The sequence below is a fragment of the Crinia signifera genome, chromosome 9 (assembly GCF_055691185.1).
Source record: "Crinia signifera chromosome 9, ASM5569118v1, whole genome shotgun sequence".
Classification (NCBI taxonomy): domain Eukaryota; kingdom Metazoa; phylum Chordata; class Amphibia; order Anura; family Myobatrachidae; genus Crinia; species Crinia signifera.
This window is the reverse complement of record NC_139225.1, coordinates 4,700,341-4,719,673: the sequence shown is the minus strand read 5'-3', so window position 1 is coordinate 4,719,673 and position 19,333 is coordinate 4,700,341.

Sequence of the window (19,333 nt, the reverse complement as noted above, 5' to 3'; positions counted from 1 at the left end):
AGGCTGACATACCTCCATGATAGTGGCTGCTGAAATACATAATCTGGCCCACCAGTCCAGGGCCGGTGCAAGCCCCCCGCCCACCCCAGGCAAAGCTCCCCCGCCCGCCCCCAGGCAAAGCCCCCCCCCCCCGCACTGCCCGCCGCCCGCGATGCGGCACGGGGGTGGGGGGGTTGCTATAATACTGTGATGCGGCACGGGGGGAGGGTGCGATAACACTGTGATGCGGCACGGGGGGGAGGTGCGGGCGATACTGCCACGCTGAAATCCCCCAAGCAGGGAGCGGGCAGCGTTGATTAACGAGCGGGATGGGGGTCGGGGAGGGGAGAGGGAGGATGACAGTCTTACCTGCTCCCTGCTTTCTGGTACCTCTCTATGGTACCTTGGCGGCTCAGTACCGCCCTCCAGTGGCAGTGGCCCTGCACCAGTCTCACTAGCACCCAAAACAGCTTTCGTGCATTTTATCGTCACTGAATCTGTTGTGTCACCTGAATTTGATGATACTGACTGATATATTGCTTCAGGATTGAATGGGTGTGAGATTTTTAATGAAAGCTTTCAAATTGCTAAAGTGAATTTTCCTGTACTCCGTGGAGCTCTTAGAAATGTACTGACTGTGGACGGTCAATCTTTGGATAGTACAAAGGAAATTAAATATCACTGGTTTGATTTATGGAATGATATTTTGTAAGAAAAGATAAATATAGTCAGAAAGGTAAAATTAACAACTCCCCCCCAACCCCAGTTACTTCCCATAAATGCCCATTTTGTGAGGTAGTAACCATAGCGACACATAAGCCATGCTGCTCAGACAAATGCATCTACCTGACTCTCACAAATGCAGTTACCTGGGCATTTATTGGCTGTTACAACCTATACCCAGGGCTTAAAGTGGTCTTGGAGAGGTGCTGGAACTCCTTTCCCCTAACACTGACCCCCCACCCCTCATTAGACAGAGCCTAGACCAGTGCAAGGGAATTTGTGCCCTACCTCCCATAAAGGGATAATGGTCCCACAAGCGTTGTGGGTCGTATTTTTCGACCAGACTTAGGTTGACAGTGATTACATCGACACCGTTGTGTCGACAGGCAGCAAGGTCCACAGGGTTCTAGGTCAACATGGGTGAAGGTCGACAGGTGTCTAGGTCTACATGGGACACAGTCAACATGATTTTAGGTCGACAAATGCCTGTCGACCCAACGGTGTCGATCTAAGTCGGGTCAACAATACGACTGTATCACCCCACAAGAAAGGGTGTGGTCACACAATAGTAACTCCTTTAAAAATTACAACACACAGTAGCATAATACAGATACACATTACGCCACATGTAGTGCCCTTGATTCATATTAAATCACACAGTAGTGCCCCTTTTACACATAATGTACACAGTTGTGCTGCTTATACATACATGCTCCGTCACTTCAGCAGCAGCTCACTGTCCATGTTCCTCCAGCAGCTCCATGCCCCGGGTCCCTCCAGCAGCTTGCTTACCTCTGTGTCCCTCCAGCCCCCTCTCACCCTGTCTTCAGCAAGCACAGAGCCTGCTCCTCTTAGTGGCTCTTCTTCACTTCAGCAGTGGTGATGGCATGACATCACATACGATGTAACAGAAGAAGCCACTGGGTCAGGCTTTTCTGTTGGAATTATTGTTCAGGGCTGTGGTGAAACCCAGTTCCGCCTACCATTAGAGGTGACGGCACTCAGTTCCATCCCGTTCCCCCTCACTTTAACCCCTGCCTCTACCCAATATAGCCACACTCATCAAGAAACAAAAAGCCATGAAGAATATTTTACAGACAATTAATGGACAATAAAGCTAATTGCAGATTGTAAGCTTGCAGCAGGGCCCTCCTACCTCCATGTCTGTCTGTTGTTACCCAGTTTGTTTTATCACTGTTTACTATTGTAAAGCGCAACGGAATCTGTTGCGCTATATAAGAAACTGCAAATAAATAATAAATAAAATGAGGTACATAGCACTGATAATATTAACCTCTTCTTCCTGAAGCAGGCAATTGGATTCCGTCCTGCAGAACTAGGACTGAGAATGTATTACAGAATGAGATGTCAGGCTCGGCACTTCCTCTGTGATGTCTTATTTTCCCTCTGAATGAACTGTGCTACTTTGGACTTATGCGGCTAACTCTAGGAAGTCTATAGCTGCTGTCAGATTACAGACAATGAGTAATCTGCCCCTCTTTGACCCAATTTCTTTTCCGAGAGCGGGGAACTACTGTAATAAATCTATTAAGACTTTTTAAGAAAAAAAAAAAAGAAAGTTTTTACATTTCCAGATAATGAAATGACAAAGATAATTGGTCCAAACTGCAAACACACTGATTTGCCAGAGACTAAAACGACTTATGAAAGACTTTGAAATTGCAATTATAATAATATACATTTTCTAGACTTAAAGTTGATATGAAGACGCATCAATAAACATGTATGTACTCAAATTTATTTATATTATGTATATTCAGTTGCACTTTATAATTGGGTACCAAACAGTAATAAAAACAAGATAGGGTAATATCAGAGATGTGTGTGGACCCTCAGGGCGAAATGTAATTTTAGGTGTCTAAAAGAATTGCACCCTATTACATCCTGCCCTCAGTGTTTTCTTTTCTTTTTTATTTCTTTTTGGCAAAACCCCTCTCAAGTGTTTTGGTTTGGCTTCGGTTTGGATCTTTTCGAAAATTTGTAAAAACTAAAGTCATGTACTTTGGACCTATCTTTGTTCCTACACTATAGTACTCATCATTTTCAGAAAGTGCCAGTGAATTTTGCCCACTGAAATGGCAACTGAAGGTTTCCAATATGCAATCCAAAATTGCACATCATATTTTTGATTTTCGACTGAAAATCGCAAATATAATAAGGTGCATTTTTTTTTACAAAGTCGGAATTCGCATGTGATTTAGTACGATTTTTAGTAACAAAAATGTGCACATTTCTGATACGAAAATGTGCGATTTTTTTGACATGTGCAGTTATTAGTAATGATAATGTGTGATTTATTTAGACATGGAAGTGTGTGGTATTTAGTTAAAAAAATATTGATGTGGGGTCCCCTCCTGAGCATAACCAGCCTGGTCTCATTGTTTCGGTCCTGGTTGCAAAAATACAGGGAACAAAATGTCTCAGGGGCCCCTGTATTTAGGAAACCAGCACCAGGCTCTTTGACTGGTCCTGGTCTAAAAATATGGGGGATAAAAAAACTGGGGGTCCCCCTTATTTTGGAATTAGCACCAGGGTCCATCAGCCAATGGTGTCATGCCACAACCGGTCCCCCAGCCGTAATATGACCACCATGGCTGTTCGGCCCTGGACTGTCTCCGGTGTCCCACGTCTGGGGGGGGGGGTGCCGGGCAGGGGGGGAGGGGGGCAATGGTGGAAACGCCTCCAGATTGGAACTGACGGAACTCAGTTCCGCCGCGTCCCGGACCACTTTAACCCCTACCGGGAGTAGTGAAGAGACCGTATAATAAGGTATTAGCGAGTATCAGATATGGGAATGTAATATGAATTGGTAAGTACAGTAAGTACTTAAAACTAAGGCCCTTATTCTGATTGAGTCAGACAGATAAGAATTCGGACAGATTGCATTCGCACAGCGCATGTGCGGCCGCCCACCACCGTGCACGGATGAAACACAGCGAACAAATAAAACTATGCTGTGCACAGTCGGACACAGTGGGCGTAATGTGGGTGTATAGCAGGGCGTGGCCACAAAAGTGGGCAAAACTGGGCGTTCACCGTGGCGTGCATGTGGGTGGTTACAAGTGCTGGGCGTACGCCTCACACGAGTCTTCGAGCGATCGGAGCTGCTCACATCAAAAACACTCTTAAAAAAAAAAGCAAGTCTCAGGCTTCGTTGACCAGCCAATCAACAACCACATGATCGGGCCGCATTCGCCCGGGCAATCAACATGCACAATGGCTAAAAGACGTACAGCTGTGCGCAGTAAACGCCCCAGCAGCATAAAGCTTTATCTCATTAATCAATTATCTACCTACATGGGAACAACCCGGGAAGCACACTCAGCAAGTTTAACCATTTACACTACTCTGTGTGCCTTCCTATCGCTTCTATATTTCACTGTTGTAACACACATATGTCGCACCGGCGCACGTATCCACGTTCCTTACCTGCTCGCTGGTGTGTCTTGTGGCGCAGGCCCCTGTCCTGTGCTGTTCCTGGGTACTCTCCATGGCAGGATCTGAGTGGCATTGCCCTGAACTATTGCCAGCGTCCCACATTGGTCCCGGGCTGGGCCCACGCCACATGGGTGCCGCCATGACACCTGTAATCACATGACTCTGTTGTCCAATGATTTCCCTGTGACCTTGTTGCTCTGACCTGTTCACCAACTCATGTGACCAAAGGTGTGCACAGGTACTTTCTGGACTTAATTGCTGCTGCAGCTTGCAGCCAATCACAGACCAGCTGGGGGGATATAGCTGAGGCCTCTGGCCCATTACCCCTGCCTTGAACAACTTGTCTGATCCCTGTGTATATCCTCAGCGTTCCAAGGCTCCAGGATCCTGTCCACAGTCCTTGTGGTTACCCTGAGCAAACTGCTGCTGTCATCTGCTGCTGATATTAAAGCTCCCTGGCTCTCCGCACCTCCCAGGTTACCGTCCTCGCTGTCTTCCATCTCCAGCTTCCAAGGGAAGAGGATAGAGCCCTCCAGCATCTTCAAGCAGAGTGCGCTGTTGCCCTTAAAGGGCCATACCACCTTTTGACTCCCAAGTCAACACAGGCGTCAGCTCTCCAGTTTCCTGTCAACTCCCCACATCCAAACGCTGGCCCATTCTTGCCGGTTCCAGTTACGCAACATTGCTCGCATCAGGCCCTTTCTCTCACAGAGTGCAACTAAGCTGATCATACACTCATTGGTCATCTCACGGCTTGACTACTGTAATGCTCTTCTCACCGGCCTTGCTCAATCCCAACTAGCTCCTCTCCAATCTGTCCTCAATGCTGCAGCCAGGCTTATCTTCCTCTCCCGCCGCTCTAACTCTGCTACTCCCCTTCAACAAAATCTGCACTGGCTTCCATTCCCCTACAGAATCCTCTTCAAACACCTCACACTCACATACAGGGCCATCTCTAATTCCATTGCTCCGTATATCTCTAACCTCATCTCCATTCATACACCCTCCCGCCCTCTACGGTCAGCTGACGACTGTCGTCTCTCCTCCACCCTGATCACTGCTTCCCATGCTAGAGTACAGGACTTTGCCCGTGCTGCACCCCTTCAGTGGAACGCACTCCCTCGCTCCATTAGACTCTCCCCGACCTTGCAAAGCTTCAAACGGGCACTGAAAACTCACCTATTCATCAAAGCATACCCTTCCACTGCATAAACCAGCTGGTTCTCCGACCCCTTGCCTGTTTCCTGTTTACATCCTGCTATCTAACCACCACCCCCTCGCTTGCACCTCTTGTAATCTGTCTGTCTCCCCTTCCTACTAGATTGTAAGCTCCTCCGAGTAGGGCCCTCTTCCCTCCTGTTGTCAAAGCCCACTTCTCTTCACATCTCACTCACAGCTCTCCTATACTCCAACACTCAGTGACCATCTTCGTCCACATACTCATCTCCATCATTGGCCTCAAGCCTCTAGTTGTATGTTGATTGAGTCCTCACTACTTACATTTAAGCTGTAATGTGTATTGAACTGTGGTTCTCTTTATTTGTACTGTATTTTTGTTATTTATTCAATGTTATGCCAAGTTTTGTTTCCCTGTATTGTTCCTTTGTACGGCGCTGCGAAACACTTGTGGCGCCTTATAAATAAAATAATAATAATAATAATAATAATAACTCCTGCGTCGGCTCCCCGGCCGTCAACAGCTGTCGGCTCCCAGGCCATCAACTCCCAGGTCGTCAACAAGCTTCTATCGACTCGCAGGCCATCAACAAGATCCTGTCGACTTCCAGGTCATCAAGATTCCTCAGGCTCCCAGGCCGTCGACTACCCTCCGGCTTCCAGGTCATCTACAGTACTGTGTCGGCTTCCAGGCTGTCAACACTCTGTGCAGGCTCTTAAGTCACTGCTATCACACCGGGCTTCCAGGCCAGCGCAGACCAAGTATCAAGTATCAAGTTCCAAGTTCCTCAATTCTAAGCTCACTGCCACTAATCACTGTCCATCTTCTGTGACTGGCCAGTTAGCTGTGGGGAACTCAGGTCAGAGGGCTGCGACCTTGCCACCGAACGCAGCGGAGTCCAAACCTCCTTCCGGGGGTCACTGGTGAAAACCATCAGTGGTGTTAGACTCCGTGCCTCTGACCAGTGTCTAATCAACTCCCCCCACCTAGCTGTGCCCGCAGTGACAGTGACACTTCTAGGAACTGTTCCTACTTAAAGCCTCCTGTGTTCCAGTTCCCAGCATCCACCACTGGGCCACTGCTGCCACAGCCGCGAACACCAGAGACCCGAGCCCTGATATAAATTAGTTAATCGTATGCAATAAACAACATACACTTTGGATAATTGGTTAATGGATTTGAGCATGAGCTCCATGTGGAATCGTGCTGGGCCGTTTTGAACTTTAGCAGAGGGTGTTTGGTCGGTGAGTTCCGTCCGCACACGGTGGCATACGGGCATTACCACGCCACTCCCTCTTATGTGGTAGTCCGTCTGAATGGATTCGGTGGCCTTATAGGCGTGTCTTCGCTCACCGTATGGGTGAGCGGTTCGTTTGTGCGAACACGTATCCGAACGAATGAACCAGAATAAGGTCCCAAGTTTTAAATATATTTTTAAATATATTTCATCTTTCGCAGTGTTCCCCTTTTCTCCCCTCGCAGTGTTCCCCTTTCCTCCCCTCGCAGTGTTCCCCTTTCCTCCCCCCGCAGTGTTCCCCTTTCCTCCCCTCGCAGTGTTCCCCTTTTCTCCCCTCGCAGTGTTCCCCTTTCCTCCCCTCGCAGTGTTGCCCTTTCCACCCCTCGCAGTGTTCCCCTTTCCTCCCCTTGCAGTGTTGCCCTTTCCACCCCTCGCAGTGTTCCCCCTTCCTCCCCTCGCAGTGTTCCCCTTTCCTCTCCTCGCAGTGTTGCCCTTTCCACCCCTCGCAGTGTTGCCCTTTCCTCCCCTCGCAGTGTTCCCCCTTCCTCCTCTCGCAGTGTTCCCCTTTCCTCCCCTCGCAGTGTTCCCCTTTCCTCACCTCGCAGTGTTCCCCTTTCCTCCCCTCGCAGTGTTGTACTTTCCTCCCCTCGTAGTGTTCCCCCTTCCTCCCCTCGCAGTGTTCCCCCTTCCTCCCCTCACAGTGTTCCCCTTTCCTCCCCTCGTAGTGTTCCCCTTTCCTCCCCTCGTAGTGTTCCCCTTTCCTCCCCTCACAGTGTTCCCCTTTCCTCCCCTCGCAGTGTTCCCCTTTCCTCCCCTCGCAGTGTTCCCCCTTCCTCCCCTCGCAGTGTTCCCCCTTCCTCCCCTCGCAGTGTTCCCCTTTCCTCCCCTCGCAGTGTTCCCCTTTTCTCCCCTCGCAGTGTTCCCCTTTCCTCCCCTCGCAGTGTTCCCCTTTCCTCTCCTCGCAGTGTTGCCCTTTCCTCCCCTCGCAGTGTTCCCCTTTCCTCTCTTTGCAGTGTTCCCCTTTCCTCCCCTCGCAGTGTTCCCCTTTCCTCCCCTCGCAGTGTTCCCCCTTCCTCCCCTCGCAGTGTTCCCCCTTCCTCCCCTCGCAGTGTTCCCCTTTCCTCCCCTCATAGTGTTCCCCTTTCCTCCCCTCGTAGTGTTCCCCTTTCCTCCCCTAGCAGTGTTGCCCTCTCCTCCCCTTGCAGTGTTCCCCCTTCCTCCCCTCGCAGTGTTCCCCCTTCCTCCCCTCGCAGTGTTCCCCTTTCCTCCCCTCGCAGTGTTCCGAATTCCTCCCCTCGCAGTGTTCCCCTTCCTCCCCTCGCAGTGTTCCCCCTTCCTCCCCTCGCAGTGTTCTCCCTTCCTCCCCTTGCAGTGTTCCCCCTTCCTCCCCTCGCAGTGTTCTCCCTTCCTCCCCTTGCAGTGTTCCCCCTTCCTCCCCTTGCAGTGTTCCCCTTTCCTCCCCTTGCAGTGTTGCACTTTCCTCCCCTCGCAGTGTTGCGCTTTCCTCCCCTCGCAGTGTTGCACTTTCCTCCCCTCGCAGTGTTGCACTTTCCTCCCCTCGCAGTGTTCCCCTTCCTCCCCTCGCAGTGTTCCCCTTCCTCCCCTCGCAGTGTTCCCCTTTCCTCACCTCGCAGTGTTCCCCTTTACTCCCCTCGCAGTGTTGCACTTTCCTCCCCTTGCAGTGTTGCCCTTTCCTCCCCTCGCAGTGTTGCCCTTTCCTCCCCTCGCAGTGTTGCCCTTTCCTCCCCTCGCAGTGTTGCCCTTTTCTCCCCTCGCAGTGTTCCCCCTTCCTCCCCTCGCAGTGTTCCACCTTCCTCCCCTCGCAGTGTTGCCCTTTCCTCCCCTCGCAGTGTTGCCCTTTCCTCCCCTCGCAGTGTTGCCCTTTCCTCCCCTCGCAGTGTTCCCCTTTCCTCCCCTCGCAGTGTTCCTCATTCCTCCCCTCGCAGTGTTCCCCCTTCCTCCCCTCGCAGTGTTCCCCCTTCCTCCCCTTGCAGTGTTGCCCTTTCCTCCCCTTGCAGTGTTGCCCTTTCCTCCCCTCGCAGTGTTGCCCTTTCCTCCCCTCGCAGTGTTGCCCTTTTCTCCCCTCGCAATGTTCCCCTTTCCTCCCCTCGCAGTGTTCCTCATTCCTCCCCTCGCAGTGTTCCCCCTTCCTCCCCTCGCAGTGTTCCCCCTTCCTCCCCTCGCAGTGTTCCCCCTTCCTTCCCTCGTAGTGTTCCCCCTTCCTCCCCTCACCGTGTTCCCCCTTCCTCCCCTCACCGTGTTCCCCCTTCCTCCTCTCGCAGTGTTCCCCTTTCCTCCCCTCGTAGTGTTGCACTTTCCTCCCCTCGTAGTGTTCCCCCTTCCTCCCCTCGCAGTGTTCCCCTTTCCTCCCCTCGCAGTGTTCCCCTTTCCTGCCCTCGCAGTGTTGCCCTTTCCTCCCCTCGCAGTGTTGCCCTTTCCTCCCCTCGCAGTGTTCCTCCCCTCGCAGTGGTCCCCCTTCCTCCCCTCGCAGTGTTGCCCTTTCCTCCCCTCGCAGTCGCACAGGTGGTTGCACGGGTGCAAATTCATGCATGCGCTTGTACATCCCCCCCACCACCACCACCGCCAAAAATGGGGCAGAATTTGGACCCTTACGAACGTGTCTGAATTGCCCCAAAGTTCTGTCTAGGTCCCTGTCATCAGAAACACATTATTTGTAAGTGTGTAATTAGTCTGTGATTAATGTCCGTCACATCACATATGGATCATTGCCTTTATCAGTAGTAACACTGTGCACATTCCTCCACTTGTCTATTACATGATATGTGTAATAGAGGTGCTTGGAATAGCACAGTAGCTGAGGATTCTGCCCAGACCACAGGGAATATCTCAGGAGACCGCCTGGCTGCTGCCTCTCTCTCATCTCATATATCCTTGTATTATCCTCCCTGATAATGCCAAGCCTTGTGTTCTGCTACTGTCACTTATAATTCTGTCAGTAACTCAATTCCTGATGTCTCCAACAAGTCATCAGCTCCCCGGGAGCTCCCCTCTGCTGCTGGAATTCTAGCCCGCATGTAAACCGTGGATACTCCTGCTTTTCTTAAAATAAAAAAGTAACCTCTTTCCTTCTGAGAGTCACTGTAACACACACACACACACACAAACACACACACACACACACACACACACACATACATATTTAAATATAGCAGGATGTGTGAGCCGCGCTCCGATGATCAAAACAGAAGCCTGTTTAATTATCAAAATGATTTAAGTTCTCATCAATCTCGAAATGTCGATCATAGCACAGGCTTCTCTTTTGATTACCCTGCGGAAATGGGCGGGAAGCTGACATCCGCAATGTTGAGAACGTGCACCCAGTAGTTTGTTCGCCGTGGGCGCATGCACCCAGCATCTGCAGAAATGCATCTGCGCATGCGGTCGCTAAAATCGTCACCCATGCGAATGTGTATGGACTACTGAACGGACCTGAATAAGTACATCCAGAATGGCGGCACTAAGGGGACTTGGCTCCGATATTAAACACAGGACACATCATCCTCAATATAAACTTTGGTTTAGTCAAAGAACGCTCCATTTGCAGCAATCTCAGCATCGCAGATCTCTGTGATTCTAGCTGGTAATTTGCTGAGGTGATCTGCCCACGTTTCCTAAAGCTCCTCCCACAATTTGGATTGATTTGATGGGCAATTCTTCCGTATCATACGGTCACGCCGCTCCCACAACAGCTCAGTGGGGTTGAGATCTGGTGACTGCGCTGGCCACTCCATTACAGAGGACCTTATTCTGGTTCACACACAAAGCTGATATATATATGCAGATATTTCTTTAAAAAACAGATGTTTGCAGCCAGTATAGTCATTTACCACATTAATAAGTGTATTTCTGATTATTGTTATCTTCATTGAAAAAACCTGTGCTTTTTTTTTAAAAAAGGACATTTTTAAGTGACCCCAAACGTTTTGAACGATAGTGTGTGTGTGTGTGTGTGTGTGTGTGTGTATAAATGCTGAGCCCCCCAAACCTCCCTTCCTGCAGCCTCACCTTATCCCTCTCCCATAGCTAGTGCCTAAACCTAACCCCTGTACCCCACTGTCTAACCCTAACCCCTGTACCCCACTGCATAACCCTAATCCCTGTACCCCACTGCATAACCCTAACCCTTCTTCCCTCCCCAAACCCTAACCCTAACCACTTTCCTCCCCCCTCCCACAGCTTTAGCCTGTCTTCCCCAGTGACTAAACCTAAACCCAGCACCCGCCACCACCCCCATTCCTGGCATGATGATTCCACATTCCTGCCCCAGTTACACACAATTCTGCACATCAGCAGTCGGGATTTTTGCGCCAGTTGTTGGGTTTGCAATGTTAACATTCCAATTAATGTCAAAATGATGGCGCCGGTCTCCGGGAAGAAGTCGGAATGCTAGCATCAGTTTTGTGAACGCCAGCATCCCAACTGCCTGAATGCATCCCATGCAAAATAATTACTGTAGAGTGTGCATCAGCAGTATGTTTGTCTTTCCTTGTGGCATTACAGTGTGTTTAACATATTTGTGGTTCTGAGAGTATTTACATTTTAAAAACATCACCATCATATCTTATTGGCAATATTATCAAATTAACAAATATTTCATTTGAGCTAGGCTGGACTGACTGTAGACCCTTTCTGTCTATAGCTGGAACAAGTGCTTCACAGGGCCGGATGGAACCAGATATGTTTCACAGGGCCAGACTGGAACCGCATATACTGTACTTCACAAGGCCAGACTGGAAACGGATATGCTTCACAGGGCCAGACTGGAACCGGATATACTGTACTTCACAAGGCCAGACTGGAAACGGATATGCTTCACAGACCCGGACTAGAACCGGATATGCTTCACAGGGCCAGACTGGAACCTCATATACTGTACTTCGCAAGGCCAGACTGGAAACGGATATGCTCCACAGGGCCAGACTAAAACCGGATATGCTTCACAGGCCCGGACTAGAACCGGATATGCTTCACAGGGCCAGACTGGAACCGTATATGCTCCACAGGGCCAGACTGGAACCGGATATGCTTCACAGGGCCAGACTGGAACCCCATATGCTTCACAGGGCCAGACAGGAATTGGATATACTTCACAGGGCCAGACTGGAACCGGATATACTTCACAGGGCCAGACTGGAACCGGATATACTTCACAAGGCCGGACTGGAACCGGATATACTTCACAGGGCCAGACAGGAATTGGATATACTTCACAGGGCCAGACTGGAACCGGATATACTTCACAGGGCCAGACTGGAACCGGATATACTTCACAAGGCCAGACTGGAACCCCATATGCTTCACAGGGCCAGACTGGAACCCCATATGCTTCACAGGGCCAGACAGGAATTGGATATACTTCACAGGGCCAGACTGGAACCGGATATACTTCACAGGGCCAGACTGGAACCGGATATACTTCACAAGGCCGGACTGGAACCGGATATACTTCACAGGGCCAGACAGGAATTGGATATACTTCACAGGGCCAGACTGGAACCGGATATACTTCACAAGGCCGGACTGGAACCGGATATACTTCACAAGGCCGGACTGGAACCGGATATGCTTCACAAGGCCGGACTGGAACCGGATATACTTCACAGGGCCAGACTGGAACCAAAAATGCTTCATAAATCTGTGCTGGAATGTTTTTTCCTTTCATGTCTGGGCTGGAACCAGATATGCTTCACAAATCCAGGTTTGAACCGGATATGCTTCCCAGGACCAATCTGGAACCAAATATGCTTCAAAGGTCAGTGCTGCGGGGGCGCAGGGACTCTGCAGATTCCATGTGGTCTGGACATCTATATGAAGTCCACTGAAAACATCCCTCCAAAAATTGCCACCAACTTGGAGGAAACAGAAACTGGAGGTCCTACTGAACATTTTGCCCCTATCAGGGGAGTGCCAAGTGTACAGCATTACCCAGAAATGCCAGGATAGCTTGCACACCTGCAAGCAAGAAACCCCTGGCAATGAGCAAGGAACCCCTGGCAATGAGCAAGAAACCCCTGGCAATGAGCAAGGAACCCCTGGATACGAACATGCAGACGGGTGCAAAATCTCGTTAGACCACTGATAACAAAGGCTAGCCTGAAACCTGGATATCAGATTCTGGAACTTGTACGAGGAACAGCCAGGAGCTTAGTAATGTAACTGAAGTGCTACGAATCTCAGGCATCCAGGAAGTGCAGCTTATACCTATTTATACCCCAGGCTGGGCTGTGATTGGGAAATGTAATCAGCTGAGCTAATGCACAATTTCCATTGGTGATTAGATGACCAAGTCCAACATGACAGCGCCAAGTGACTGAAAATGGCGTGAAGGTCGCCTGGACTCCTGTGCTGCCGATGTCACCTACATGCCAGGACCCTGCCCGAAACATGCCGCCCAGAGACAATGCCACTTGGAATCCCCACCAGGATTGCTCAGCGCAGCAATGTGTACCAGCAAGCAGAACTAACCCTGATATTATTGATAACATTTAAATATACAGGTTGAGTATCCCGTATCCGAGTATCCGTTATCCGAATTATTCCGAAAACCATACATTCCAGAGAGTGAAAAAAAAATTTTTTTTTGCTAAAAACTCACTGGGGACATTTGTAACAGCATCACTGGGGACATGATATGTAACTGGCACTATATATGTGCAAGACAATGATTGCTTGGCATTCAAATTCAATATCTGAAATAGTACACAAATTTTGTTTCAAGTTTTGAAACCTTGTTTTTTGAACAAATAAAATATATTTGTGTGTATTTTATGTGGTAATAAAATATATTTGTGTGTATTTTATGTGTTTATACAGCATACATGCAAGATACTTCAAAATACATAATTGAAATATTAAAATATTCCGAAATACGGAATAATCCGTTATCCAAAATTCTCCTGGTCCCGAGCATTTTGGATACGGGATACTCAACCTGTATTTTAATCATACATAAATACATAACAAACGAGCAACTGAAACCCGTATGCACCTCTTTGTTAGTTACCAACCAAATGTCAAAATTCAGACATGTACAGTATTTATATACATAATACAAATGAACTTTTTTCCTGAGAGAAGGACGAATCCAGAACATGGTTATTCAGGAAAAGGATTTTATACAGTTAAAATATATCTCTCTAGGGTTATCCGATGGGATATTAGAGGTTTTTTTCCAGTTTCTACAAACAGCAGTGTTTCCATGACGATATCCAATATCATATATGCCCAGATTTATTAAAGGCTATTCTGTGTTTCCATGGTAACATCTTATAACCGTATAGAACCAGATTTTTAAAGGCCATGGCATTTCCATGGTAACATTAGATAACTGTACAGGACCAAGTGTATCAGACAATTGTTGTGTGTTTTTAGATAAACATTTTGCATACAAATAACATCATATTTAAGGATTAATACAATGCAAAAAATGCTAAATAATGTAAAAATACACGTTATTGTATTACATTAAGACAGTCAAGGCCTGATTCAGAGTCACAAGGAGCAAGAAAAAACCATCCAGTATCCCAGGTGAGGCCCTTTAACATGTGCAGGGAGAAGTTAGTCGGGAAGAGGTGTCCTAGCGCAATCCAGATGATAAGTCAACACAAATGGTCAACATGAACTGGGTTGACATTGAAAATGGTTAACATGCGTCAACATGGCATTGGTCGACATTGGAAAGGTTGATTTAAGTTTTTTAAGGTTTTATTTCATTTTTTGGACTTTTCCATAATCTGCATCCAGGTGCATTCCGATTGGTAATGGTATGCGAGGGTATGCGCAACACTAATTGGGGATCCACCGGCTTATGCGTCCACATTGACACAAAAAGAGACATGTGTCGCCCTTTTCCAAATTGCCTTTTCGTTTGTGTCGACCTTCTGTGAAAGTCGACTACCTGAATGTTGACCTTTTGTTATCGTCCTATTGACACCTTAGTTCTAGATTTCGGTGTAAGTACAAAGTCACCCAGTATTATCTCACTTCGTGCCCGAGCAGCCATTGCTTTCCTCATACTTACCTACTGTGTATTTCTCATCTCCGGGAGGCAGGGTAGGACTGACGTGTCCCCAGACCCCGCTCCCAACACTGGGAAACGCCCGTGATTTGCAGGCCCGCGATGTTCCCGAGTTTCACTGCTTCTTGCATTATCCTGCTTGCTTCAAACGGAACCGGACAGGGTGCCGAGGGACAGGGGCGATTTAGTGATAGAAGTCACAGAGAAGATTCCTAACAGGCCGGCTGGGCCATGTTAAGGGTAGAGCGTGACAGACTGTCAATGTGGGTGTGCAAGGGAGTTACTGCTGGAAATTCTTCCAGGTCCAAGTTAAATTCACCTTCTGCCGCGGAATCCAGGGAAGGGCATTGCAGTGTAATTAGCATAAAGTCATTCAGGAAAGGACGGCTGTAACTGTGTCCAACTCTGAATCAGGCACTATGAGTGATCCTGCCTCTTCCACAGACCCCACCCCCTCAACAGATCCCGCATCCATGAGGGCTGCTTCCAGATTCTATATGCGTGCCCGGCTGTGTGTGTTACAGTACTGTAGTGTTCAAGGACCTGACGCAGTGCAGTGCGGGCTGTGTGTGTTACAGTACTGTAGTGTAAAAGGACCTGATGCAGTGCAGTGTTGGCTGTGTGTGTTACAGTACTGTAGTGTACAAGGACCTGATGCAGTGCAGTGCGGGCTGTGTGTGTTACAGTACTGTAGTGTACAAGATCTGACGCAGTGCAGTGTTGGCTGTGTGTGTTACAGTACTGTAGTGTACAAGGACCTGATGCAGTGCAGTGTTGGCTGTGTATGTTACAGTACTGTAGTGTACAAGGACCTGACGCAGTGCAGTGCGGGCTGTGTGTGTTACAGTACTGTAGTGTACAAGGACCTGATGCAGTGCAGTGTTGGCTGTGTGTGTTACAGTACTGTAGTGTACAAGGACCTGATGCAGTGCAGTGCGGGCTGTGTGTGTTACAGTACTGTAGTGTACAAGATCTGACACAGTGCAGTGTTGGCTGTGTGTGTGTTACTGTACTGTAGTGTACAAGGACCTGACACAGTGCAGTGTTGGCTTTGTGTTACTGTACTGTAGTGTACAAGGACCTGACGCAGTGCAGTGCTGGCTGGGTGCAGTGGCGGAACTCCCGGAGGCAATGGAGCCATCTGCCACCGGGCGCCAGCCTCAAAGGGGGGCACTGACTCCATTGCCTCCTGGGAGTCCAGCCGGAGTTACCCTGACAAGTAATCCAAAGGTTGGTACTGCCATCCCCCATCCCCAGCCCAGTGCCCCCCCCCCCACATCTAGCAAGCCCAGTGCCCCTCCCCCATCTAGCCATCCCAGTGCCCCTCCCCCTGTAACTTTAACCCTCTGCGTAAGCTTAGCTAGTGGTCTTGCTTTCTACTGTGTCATGATGGCTCCACACCATATATATATATATATATATATATATATATATATATACACACACACACACACACCCCCCCCATAAAATTCCTGCTATGAAAGGTCAACAAAGAGGTGCAAGGAGTGAGAGGTGTAGGGTGAGAGGTCGAAGGAGATGGGGGGTGACGGAAGGAGAGGTGCAGGGGAGGTGGGAATGAGAGGTGACAGAAAGGTGCAGGGAAGGAAGGAGTAAGAGGGGCAGTGGTAACAGGGAGATGGAGAGGTGAACAGAGTGAGAGATGCAGTGGCGATAGGGCTTGGACAGTGGCGTAACTATATATTTTGCGCCCCCCCGCCAAATTTTTTCGGCGCCCCCCCCCCCCCCCCCATTCTCATACCTGCCGGTCACTGTCTCCCTCAGTCACCGCTGCGCTGCTGCCCGGCCGCATCTGCGTCACTGTCCCGTCACTCGCTCCCGGCGCCGGCTCCTGCTGATAATGAAAAGTGACTCTTAGAAAATGGCTGCCAAAACTGTCTGCAATACGGGGGCAGCCATTTTCTAAGTGTCACTTTTCATTATCAGCAGGAGCCGGCGCCGGGAGCGAGTGACGGGCAGTGACCGCAGATGCGGCCAGGCAGCAGCGCAGCATGTAACTATAGCCCCGCAGCCCCCCAGGCGCCCATAGTTACTCTGCGCCTCCCCGCCATGGCGGGGGCTGCGGTGGCTTAGTTACGCCAGTGGGCTTGGAGGTGGTGGAGTGAGAGGTGTAGGGTTGAACAGTCGATGGTGAGGTGGAGGGGTAACAGACGGAGGTAGAGGAGCAAGGAAGGAGGGAGTAAGAGTAAGTTAAACTATGAATATATGCTGAAGTCAGTGGCACAGTAGCATATTGCATTATCTATAATAAAGTGTGTGGGGGGGGCAACATTCATCTTGCCTCCGGGCACCTGGGACGAACTTACGCCACTGGCTGGGTGTGTTACAGTACTGTCGTGTACAAGGACCTGACGCAGTGCAGTGTTGGCTGTGTGTGTTACTGTACTGTAGTGTACAAGGACCTGACGCAGTGCAGTGCTGGCTGTGTGTGTTACTGTACTGTAGTGTACAAGGACCTGACACAGTGCAGTGTTGGCTTTGTGTTACTGTACTGTAGTGTACAAGGACCTGACGCAGTGATGGCTGGGTGTGTTACAGTACTGTAGTATACAAGGACCTGACGCAGTGCAGTGCTGGCTGTGTGTGTTACTGTACTGTAATGTACAAGGACCTGACGCAGTGCAGTGCTGGCTATGTGTGTGTCACAGTACCATACCCTCCAACATGACCCTCTCCATTAGGTACAAAATGCTCTGTTCCTGGACTTCCCTCTTAATTTATGATTGCCAGCACCTGTGTTGAACTAGTTCTTTTATAAGAAAGGTGTGTCAACACAGGTAACGGCAATCATATCAGTAAGAGGGAAGTCCTGGAACAGAGCATTTTGCACCTAATGGAATGGGTCATGTTGGAGGGTATGCAGTACTGTAGTGTACAAGGACCTGACGCAGTGCAGTGCATCAGGCCCTTGTGTATAACACTCTTCCCTGCGTGATACAGTAGAGTCAACTAGTTGCTGCGCCATCTCGGCAGTGCGCAGTCTGTACTGCCGCTGGCACCATGTTTCTTTTCCTGGTTATAGGCTCCTGTCAGGGTATACCCATCTCTGGTCTAGGGGAAACATTGCACAGACGGTCACTATATCATCCTGTAATACTGACACTAATAGTTAGCCTGGCAGCCATTGATGATGATTACCATGTATGTACCACACACAGCCTGGCAGCCATTGATGATGATGATGATGATGATGATTACTATGTATTTGTACCACACACAGCCATACATGGTAATCATCCTCATCATCAATGGCTGCCAGGCTGTGTACCATACTAGCAGGATATAGCATCAGTTTCTGGGGGTACAGTGTGTATTACAATTCTATGATTTCCTTCCTTTCAAATCAAGGGGGTAACATTGGCAAGGGGGTAAGATTGGTGTATCTAAATATATTTTGGGGTAAAAGGTAAAACAGTTCTCTGACCCCTGCTCTAGTTTATATACCTAAGCTGCCGGCATTGTCATTACTGGAATTTGCAATTTTGGAATTTTGGTAACTAGTCCTTGTTTAACCTGCTGCCATCAGGCAGACGCTACAGGGCCAATCCCACCAGGTCCACCAGAAGCCTAAAAGGTTTCTTTCCTCAAGCGGTTCTCCTGTTGACACGTGAACTCATGAACTCCTCACTGTCTACTCGCGCCATAACCCTCTGCACATAATCTAACACGGTGTCCCCTCGGAATAACTTTCTGTATGACTGTACATGTTCCCCCACCTGGTTATACTGTATGCTGTTTACTTGTTACCCACCTGGCTGCTGCACAGCAAACCGAAAACAAGTTCCTAGTATACGCAAGTATACCTGGCCAATAACGTGGATTCTGATTCTGATAAAGTCGGGATTATTATTCATGGCATCTTCATTACAAGTTTGCCAGTGAGAATACATTCTCCCAGACCCTGTGTTCTATGCCTAAAATGCCTAAATAGACTTTTTAAAGATAAACGGCTGCTCCAAAACTAGCTTTATATTTTTGCCATTCCCCCCAACCCCAAAATAACTATTGCCAGATGACCCTCTTCCTCAGATGCCCCAAATGCGATATGCAACAATAAAAAAAATATATATATTATTCTGGGATCCCAATAGCAATAGTCCCGATCATTTGCTGATGACCGCCTTAAATTCATGGATACAGCTGCAGAGCCGGCTCGCCTGCTGTTACATTCTTGTTAAGATCTGGACTGACTGTTTCTTTACTAGAATACTGTGTATCTCTTCTGTAATGAAGAGAGGAAGTCATTAATCAACTGCTGATGAGGTAATGAGCTGAGTTTTTGAGCCTGCTTGACCAGATAATCAGTGGACCACTCACCTGACCTGATGTTATTGTAATGCAAACAGTTTATTTTGTCAGTGTGTGTAAAGCACTTGAGGAAACTATTTCTATGACTTGCACATTGTGGAGAGGGAACAATAAATCCACCTCTCATTTAGATCAAGGGAATTTCTCAAAGTCCCAGTACACAAACTAAAGCTCACAGTTACGCATGGTTGCCTACCTGACCCTCTCCATGAGGGAGACAATGCTCTTTTCCTGGACTTCCCTGGTAATGTAGGATTGCCATCACCTGTAGTGAGTTGGGTACAGGGCCGTCTGTGATCCCTCCTGGGCTGGCTGGGCCGCGGGCAGCGGGCGCAGCAACTTTGCCCAAATCCAAAATGGCCACGGGAGGCTGCTGCGCGCACAGCACCTCCCA